Source organism: Ranitomeya variabilis, chromosome 4, assembly GCF_051348905.1.
Source record: "Ranitomeya variabilis isolate aRanVar5 chromosome 4, aRanVar5.hap1, whole genome shotgun sequence".
Classification (NCBI taxonomy): domain Eukaryota; kingdom Metazoa; phylum Chordata; class Amphibia; order Anura; family Dendrobatidae; genus Ranitomeya; species Ranitomeya variabilis.
Genome location: NC_135235.1, coordinates 173,032,151 through 173,039,850, shown reverse-complemented (window position 1 = coordinate 173,039,850; position 7,700 = coordinate 173,032,151).

Below are 7,700 nucleotides of genomic sequence, written 5' to 3'. Positions count from 1 at the left end.
GCTGCCGTATGTGTCCCTATTACTGCACCTGCTGTGTGGTTCTGTGTGCCCTCTAAATTCTAAAGCACTCCTCTATAATATAGTAATGCTGGGCACAAGTGCCCTAGTAAACAGTGCCCATATTTTGTCCCCTAGAAAGTAATATTGCCCTGTGTGCTCCTTTGACAGTCACGGTAACCTGAGTTCCCCTATAACAATAAGTGCCCACTTTACATTTATTAATGTTCCTAGTCTGCCCCCTGTACAGCTCCCCTATACACAGTATGATGTGCTACGCTACTGGGGAGCATGCATACCATGATACTGATGAGGGGGCCATTCATACCAGGATAGGGATGAGGGGACCATACATATTTAAATGGGGAATGAGGTGGCCATGCATACCTGGATAGGGAAAAGGGGGAAATTTATACCAGGATGGGGATGATAGGACCATGCATTCCAGGCTGGAGATGAGGGGGCCATGCATACCAGGCTGGGGATGAGGGGGCCATACATACCAGGCTGTGGATGAGGGGGCTATGCATATCAGGCTGGGGATGAGGGGACCATGTATACCAGGATGGGAATGAGGGGGTCATGCACACCAAGATGGGGATGAGGGGACCATGCATACCAGGATGGGGATGGGAGGGCCATGCATAACAGGATGGGAAGGAGGGCTATGCATACCATGATAGGGACGAGGGGGCCATGCATACCAGGAAAGGGTTGAGGGGGTCATGCATACCAGGATGGAGATGAGGGGACAATGTATACCAGGATGGGGACTGGGGCCATTCCTACCAGGAAAGGGATGAGGTGGCTATGTATACCAGGATAGGGATGAGAGGACAATATATACCAGGATGAGGATGGGGGCCATGCATTGCAGGATGGTGATGAGGGGGTCATACCAGGATAGGGATGAGGGTGCCATGCATACCAGGATGGTGATGAGGTGGCTATGTATACCTGGATTGGGGACATGTATACACCAGGATGGAGGATATTAGTACAGAATTGATCACACTTTTTACTTACATTTTTTCTATTGTTCTCTTTTAAAGCCTAGGTGCATCTTATGGTCCAGTGCTTCTTACAGTCCAAAAAATATGGTATAGATCAGTGAGCGAGTGAGTATGTGGTGGCCATAATACTGTATGACTGCATTATAGACTATAGAGGGTAACTGCATTATATTCTACGTGGGGGGGCTGTATTATACTATATGAGGACTGCATTATATTCTATATGGGAGCTGCATTATATTTTATGAGGGGGCTACATTATATTCTATGGGGGTATATTATATTCTATGAGGGGGGCTGCATTATACTGTATGAGGGCTGCATTATATTCTATGAGGTGACTACATTATATTCTATGAAAGGGGCTACATTATACTATGAGGGCTGCATATTGGGGCTGCATTATAGTCTATGGGAGGCTTCATTATACATTATGAGATGGGCTGCATTATATTCTATGGGAGATGCATTATACTATATAAGGGGGCTGCATTATATTCTGTGGGCTGATGCATTATATTCTGTGGGGGCAATGCATTATAATCTACGGGGTGGCTACTTTATAATCTATGAGGTGGCTGCATTATACTTTAAGGGGGACTGCATTATATTCTATGGGGGACTGCATTATACTCTATGAGGGGGCTACATTATACTATATGAGGGGGCTACATCTATATATATAATTGTCTAAGGGTTTTTCTGTCTGTCTGTCTGTCCTGGAAATCCTGCGTCTCTGATTGGTCGAGGCCGCCATATGATGATGTCATAAAGGTTGCCTTCACCAATCAGCGACGGGCACAGTCTGCCGCGAATTCGCCTCGACCAATCAGCGACAGGCACAGTATCGACGTAGATGTCATAATGGTTGCCATGGCGACGATGATGTCATAAAGTTTGCCTCGACCAATCAGCGACGGGCACAGTCTGCCGCGAATTCTGGAATCATCATTGTCCATATACTACGGGGACATGCATATTCTAGAATACCCGATGCATTAGAATCGGGCCACAATCTACTACGGGGACATGCATATTCTAGAATACCCGATGCGTTAGAATCGGGCCACAATCTAGTTATACTATATGAGGGAGCTGCATTATATTTTATGAGGGGGTTACATTATATTCTATGAGGGGGCTGCATTATTATTATTATAGCGCCATTTATTCCATGGCACTTTACATGTGAGGAGGGGTATACATAATAAAAACAACTACAGTTCAATGCAAGTCACAATGGTACAGGAGAAGAGAGGATCCTTCTTGCGAGGGCTCACAATCTACAAGAGTTGGGTGAGGATACAATAGGCGAGGGCAGAGCTAGTCGAGCAGTGGTTACTGCAGGTTGTAGGCTTGTCAGAAGAGGTGGGTCTTCAGGTTCTATTTTAAGGTTTCGATGGTAGCCGTGAGTCTAATATGTTGTGGTAGAGAGTTCCAGAGTAGGGGGGATGCGCGGGAGAAATCTTGTATGCGATTGTGGGAAGAGGAGATAAGAGGAGAGTAGAGAAGGAGATCTTGTGAGGATCGGAGGTTGCATGCAGGTAAGTACCGGGAGACAAAGTCACAGATGAATGGTGGAGACAGGCTGTGGATGGCTTTGTATGTCATGGTTAGAGATTTGAACTGGAGTCTTTGGGTAATGGGGAGCTAGTGCTGGGATTGACAGAGGGGAGAGGCCAGGGAAAAGTGGGGGGAAAGGGGGATTAGTCAGGCAGCAGAGTTTAGAATAGATTGGAGGGTTGTGAGAGTGTTAGAGGGGAGGCCACAGAGCAGGAGGTTGCAGTAGTCAAGGTGGGAGATGATAAGGGCATGGACTAGGGTTTTTGCACATTCTTGATTGAGGAATGTATGGATCCATTAAATATTTTTGAGTTGAAGTCAGCAGGAAGTGGAAAGGGTTTGTATGTGTGGTTTGAAACAGAGATCAGTGTCAAGGATAACCCCGAGGCAGTGAGCTTCTGGGACTGGGGAGAGTGGGCAGCCGTTTACTTTAATGGATAGTTCCGTTGGGGATTGAGTGACATGGGGGAAAGATGATGAGTTCTGTTTTATCCATATATTCTATGAAGGGGGCTGCGTTATTTTCCTTGGGGGGCTGCATTATATTCTTTGGGAGGCTGCATTATACTCAATGGGGTGGCTGCATTTTACTCTATGAGGTGGCTGCATTTTATGCAATGGGATGGCTGCAGTATACTGTATGAGGTGACTGCATTACACTCTATGGGGTGGCTGCATTTTATTCTATGGGGTGGCTGCATTATACTCTATGAGGTGGCTGCATTATGCTCTATGGAGTGTCTGCATTATAATCTATGGGGTGGCTGAATTATAATTTATGGGTGGCTGCATTATACTCTATCGAGGACTATGGTATGCATTATACTATATGGGGGCTGCATTCTACTCGGAATATGGGGAGTGCATTATAATATATGTACTATATGGGACCTGCATTATACTGTATCGAGGACTATGGGGAATGCATTATACTATGTGAAGAACTATGGGGTAAATTATACTATTAGGAGTGCGTTGTACTACATGGATGACTATGAGAAGTGTATTATACTATATGGAGGACTGAGGGGATTGCATTATACTATATGGAGGATTATGGGGAGTGTATTATACTACATGGAGGACTATGGGGGTGTGTTACACTATATGGAGGACTATGGGGGTGTGTTATACTATATTGAGGACTTTGGGGGTGTACTATACTATTGGAATACTATGTGGAGTGTATTATATTACACTATATGGACGACTATGGGGAGTGTATTACACTACATGGCGGATTATGGGTCGAGCATTATACTATATGGAGGACTATAGGGATTGCATTATACTATATGGAGGACTATGGGGAGTGTATTATACTAAACAAGCAAAATGCTGTTTACTCGTCAAGTGATTGAATTGGTTATGCCGGAACAAAAATCATTGTTCTCAGCACCACATCGCCCAGTGAAAACTGCACATAAGCTGCTGATAAGATGACACTGTATGGGGGCAGATTGATCTATTAATGATCGTTCTGCCCCCATCATTGTTCCTCAGCCGGTGTAAAGAGGCCGGGAAACAAGCGTCAAACGACTTCAAAATGGTCAATTACACTTGCTTAGTGGTCTAAAATCAGCGCATGTCAATAAAACCAAAATGTTTCTGTGATATGGAGCAATATGTTAGCATTTGGGGCCTCATTTTAAACTTTTGCCCAGGGCCCCACTTTGCCTAAAACCAGCCCTGATGGCGAGAGCTGTAATGGTTATTGTAGGGTACAACAAGATGAGCACAAACTGACTAAGAAGTCTTCTCTACAGTACAATTAAGGTCCTTCATTTCAATATTTCTCATAAATTTGGACCTTTCCCAACATACAAATGATTGTTAACAAAGGCCCCATGCACATTGGGACAGTACACTGAACCATTATCATGAATACTCTTTTCCTGATATTTCTGCAATCTAAATAGGGTGCAGATCATCGTACAAACAAGCAAAATGCTCATTCATTGGATGAAATAATCTTTTGGCTTCACAAAAGATCATTGTTCTCACCGGTGCATCGTCCTTTGTAAACTGGACCTGCACTTCAAAGCACAATGTCAGCCTATGTGCACTGAGCAATGTATTACTGATTGTTTAGTGTGCATCTGTAGCTGGGTTGGCCTGTATAAACAGGCTATTAAATGATGACTGTCTAGCAAACATGATGCTGGTCAGCCATCGTTTAATGCTGTGCATCACATAGTGTACACAGACCCTTAGATTCAATTTGGACAAACCTGTTTAAACTAGGGGCATCGGCTGGCAGTCTAATGTGTCTGGTGTTCTCCCGACTCTTGAATGATGGCTCCATTACCTAAAGTCACACAAGCATATAGGCTGTCAGTCAAGCAGGAGGAGGTAGCACTGGGCAGGAATAGAGCTAGAGTGACAGAGGTTTCAGATCTACCGTGGCTCTTCAGTCTCATTTGGATAGACATTTAAATACTGATTTATCAGTAATGGAGGGACAGCCTGGCATGTAAAGATATTTCTGGACATGTCTTTGAAAGATCTACATGTGCATATACATACTTTGGGGGTGAAATCCTGCTGACAGATTCTCTTTAAAATACCATTATGATCTCATTATCAGCATTTAATGTGAGCTATAAATTGACAATAATTGCAATCAAAATTATCATCACCAGCATAAAACAAAATCATAGAGGCATCTGCTTTGTTCATGGATGCTGTAAGAAAGTCATCAATTGATCATAAGGACAATCCAGGTGTAAAGACACCATTTTGAGGAACACAAAACAACATGTCAAGCCTTGTGCTGACATAACTCCAACAACCAGCAGAAATATGAATTCAGCTCTGAATCTCATTGTTTTACCCTCAATATAGTTTTCATGATTTTGTCGAGTTACCATTAGAACACCTTCAGAGGTGTAACGATCGTTCTTGCAGAGGCAGCAATTGGGCTCTTGCGAGTAGGGGGCCTGCTGACGCCAGCGCAAACCTCAAGAGGATGTGCTAACTCGGACTTCCATTCGGCTGAAGTGTGTTACAGCGCATGGGACTCACCAAGTCTTTGTGCTGCAATACAAGCTGTCGGCTAATCAAAGGCCAATTGCTGACATCGGCGTGCACGTGATGTCACTGCCATGCGCTTCCATGCGCTTCTGTCACTTGCATGTTGAAATCAGCTGCCGGATTCAAAAGTGGATGCCGCGGCGGGGGAGCAGATGGAAAGTGAGTAGAATGTGAATGGGTATGGTGAGTATTCAGATCCCATTAAATTATTCAATCTTTATTTCATTGCATCCATTTGGTAATTTCAAAAAAGTTCATTTTTTTCACATTAATGTACACTCTGCACCCCATTTTGACTAAAAAAACCCCAGAAATTTAGACATTTTTGCAAATTTAATGAAAAATAAAAACTGAAATATCACATGGTCATAAGTACTGTATTCAGACCCTTTGCTCACATTTAATTCACATGCTGCCAGAGACAGAATTGTGGCAAAGCACATATCTAGCCAAGCTTATAACAGAATGTCTGCAGTACTCAAGGTTCTTAAGAGCACAATGGCTTCCATAATCCTTAAATGGAAGACGTTTGGGTCCATCAGACGCTCTGTCTGCTACTCCTAATCTCTGGCGATGTATCCCCAAATTCCGGCCCCCCTCAACACATCCCCACACTCATTTCTACCCCCTGCCACGATCCCCTCCACGTTTTCCCAACCATGACAACGTCATACCCATTCATCCAGCCCCCACTCCCCCATTTCCCCTACTGGGAGCACTATGGAACGCACGCTCCATCTGCAACAAACTGCCATTTATCCATGACCTCTTCATCACCAACAAACTCTCCTTCCTCGGCATCACCAAAACCTGGCTCACCCCCTCTGACTCAGCCTCTCCATCTGCACTTTCCTATGGCGGATTCCACCTCTCTCACACCCCTCGCCCCAGCAACAAACATGGTGGAGGGGTTGGTTTGCTCCTGTCCGACACCTGCTCCTTTACTCCAATCCCGCTACCACCCTCCGCTACTTTTCCCTCGTTCGAGGTGCACTCCGTCCGTATCTATTCCCCCTCCAACCTCCAGCTGGCAGTCATCTACCGCCCCCCAGAACTAACCATCTCCACCTTTCTCGACCACTTCACCACCTGGCTACTTCATTTCCTTTCTGCTGACATCCCCACGATCATCATGGGTGACTTCAATATCCCCATTGACACTTCCACCTCAGCTTCCTCTAAACTTTTATCAGTGACTGCCTCCTTTGGTCTCACTCAATGGTCCTCTGAGGCCACTCACAAAGATGGCCACACGCTGGACCTCATTTTCACCCGCCTGTGCTCCCTTACTAATCTCACTAACTCACCCCTCCCCCTGTCTGACCACAACCTACTGACATTCTCTTCCCTCTCCTCTCCTAGTGTGCAACCACCACTCCACAAATTCACTCACCCTCGCAGAAATCTCAAACATCTCAACTTACAGTCACTCTCTGAGTCCCTTCTCCCTCTTACAGATATAGCCTCCCTTCATGACACAGATGCTGCTGCCACTTTTTATAACACCACAATAATTTGGCAGCCCCATTCATGCATAGCAAAACTCGTACACTCAACAGACAGCCCTGGCTGACCAGCCTCACAAAAGAACGCAGACGGGCTTCTTGGATCGCTGAGCGGAGATGGAAGCTATCCCACTCTGCCGACCACTTCACTGCATACAAGAAGTCCCTCGCCAGCTTCAAGTCCACGCTCACTGCCACAAAACAAACTTACTTCTCATCTCTCATATCCTCACTGTCTCACAACCCTAAACAGCTTTTCAACACTTTCAATTCTCTACTCCGTCCCCCCAGCACCTCTTCCCTCCCTCCCCTCTCATTTCTGCTGAAGACTTTGCCTCTTTCTTTAAACAGAAGATCGATACAATCAGAGAAAGCCTTGGCCCACAGCGCCCTATGCCCCTCTTAGCTGCTCAGCCCTATTCCTCCAAAACCAGCATCTCCACCATGGCAGAAGACCAGCTCTCCACCCTGCTGTCAAGATCACCCCTCACCACCTGCACGCTTGACCCGCTCCCGTCCCACCTCATCCCTAACCTTGCCACGGTCTTCATCCCAACCCTAACACACCTCTTCAACCTCTCATTCACAA